Source organism: Oryx dammah, unplaced genomic scaffold, assembly GCF_014754425.2.
Source record: "Oryx dammah isolate SB20612 unplaced genomic scaffold, SCBI_Odam_1.1 HiC_scaffold_1, whole genome shotgun sequence".
Taxonomy (NCBI): Eukaryota; Metazoa; Chordata; class Mammalia; order Artiodactyla; family Bovidae; genus Oryx; species Oryx dammah.
The window spans coordinates 91053799-91056286 of record NW_024070185.1 but is presented as its reverse complement, the minus strand read 5'-3'; positions in this window follow the sequence as shown (position 1 = coordinate 91056286).

Below are 2488 nucleotides of genomic sequence, written 5' to 3'. Positions count from 1 at the left end.
TTACAGGGCAGCAATGGAGAAACAGCCATAAAGAATAGACTTATGGCTATGGGGAGAGAGGAGGAGAGGGTGAAATATATGAAAAAAGTAACATGGAAACTTATATTACCATATGTAAAATAGATAGCCAATGGGAATTTGCTGTATGGCTCAGGAAACTCAGACAGGCACTCTGTATTGACCTAGAGGGGTAGGATGGGGAGAGAGATAGGCAGGACATTCAGGAAGGAGGGTATATATGTATACCTATGTCAGATTCATATTGAGGTTTGACAGCAAAGAACAAAATTCTGTAAAGCAATTATCCTTCAATTAAAAAAATAAATTAATTAAAAATACATGATTTTCATTCTATTAATAATGGTTTGAGACTTCCTTGGTGGCTCAGATGATAAAGAATCTTCCTGCACTGCAGGAGATGTGGGTTTGATCCTTAGATTGGCAAGATCCCCTGGATAAGGGAATGGCAACCCACTCTAGTATTCTTGTCTGGGAAATCATATAGATATAGAAGCCTGGAGGGCTACAGTCCATGTCATCACAAGTGATCAGACATGACTTAGGAACTAACACAACAACAAATGATAATTTTGAATTAACTCTGAAGGGTTACATGTCACAAAACTCATTAGCTAAATTTCAAACTGTAAGTTATGTGTTAGTGGTGGGGAAACTAGAAATTAAGAACCTGAGTACTAGCATTTTGAGAAGGTGGGAATCCCTAAATTCACAACTAGAAATAAGCCTTGTGGATGGGAATTTTGTGAAAGAATAAAAGTGTAAATTTTCAAATTTATGGGAACTGACATAAATTACATGAGAAAAAAACGAGAAATTCAGTGTTGAAATTAGAGATTGTGTTGTGAATAAAGTCAAACACATAACTGCAAAATTTGAAGGACATTTTGAAATTTCTGACACAGGAATCATATGGTGAAAGAGATCAGGATCCATTCATATCTCAGTCTTGATGAGCAAATGCTGAAGGCAAAGTCAAGGTAGACCAGTAGGAAAAAAAAAAAACAGAGAGAGAGATAACTTTAAGTAAGACTGGTTTAATAGTTTGGCAAAACAGAAGCCACATGAAGCTGTGTGCAAGTAGTTGTAAGTTTCATCAGAACACACAGGAAAATAGGGAAATAGACACACAGTACAGAGAGTAGATTTTCTTTTAAGTTGATATTTTCACCATCGTGGTCAGTGTGTTCTTTCAAAATTAGAGCTGGCAAATCACCAAATGAGTGGGGTATTAGACTCTTCCAGTGTGGTAGAACTTTCAATACATCTTCATGGCAGTCCTGAAATATAAGACCAGAATCTAGTAAGATACGGAAGTTTATCTCCAAGGGCAACAATTTATGCCAAAAGAATAAGTACAAATTCCTCTACTGCAGTTGTAAGTTCCAAACTTACTACCTTATGGATCTGAGTGATTAAAACTATTAAACGAGTTAGTCTTATATATCCACTTTCATGGGCCAAGCTATGTCTTCCAAAACTCATGTGTTGAAATCCCTGTACCCAGTACTTCAGAATGTGGTTTGGAGATAAAGGACATTAAATAGGTGATTATGATTATATGAGGTCATTAAGGTGGCCCCAATCTAATATGAATGATATTCCTATAAAAGGATGTTAGGACACACATACACAGAGGAAAGACCATATGAAGAAAGAGGGAGAAAAAGAATATCTACAAGCCAAAGAGAGATGACTCGGAAGAAATCAACTATGCAGACAACTTGCTCTCAGACTTCTAGCTTCCAGAACTGTAGGAACATAAATTGATGTTGACTAGGCTACCCAGTCTGTGGTACTTTACTATGGAAGCCCTAAAGACAGATATATCCTTCCTATATAAATTCTAAGAAAGATTTATCAGTTATAGATAGAAAAGTTAAAGGAGGGTCCAACTGATATTTGGTCATGCCAGTTTAGAAAAATACATGTTTTGAATATATTTCAGTTCATTTCAGTTCAGTTCAGTCGCTCAGTCATGTACGACTCTTTGCAACCGATGAACTGTAGCACGCCAGGCCTCCCTGTCCATCACCACCTCCTGGAGTCCACCCAAACCATGGAGTTGGTGATGCCATCCAGTCATCTCATCCTCTGTCCCCTTCTCCTCCTGACCCCAATCCTTTCCAGCATTAGGGTTTGTCCAGTGAGTTGACTCTTCCCATGAGGTGGCCAAAGTATTGGAGTTTCAGCTTCAACATCAGCCTGTCCAATAAACACCCAGGACTGATTTCCTTTAGGATGATCTGGTTGGATCTTCTTGCAGTCCATGGGACTCTCAAGACTCTTCTCCAACATCACAGTTCAAAAGCATCAATTCTTCAGCACTCAGCTTTCTTCACCATTCAACTTTCACATCTATACATGGCTACTGGAAAAACCATAGCTTTGACTAGATGGACCTTTGTTGGCAAAGTAATGCCTCTGCTTTTCAATATGCTATGTAGGTTGGTCATAACTTTCCTTCCAA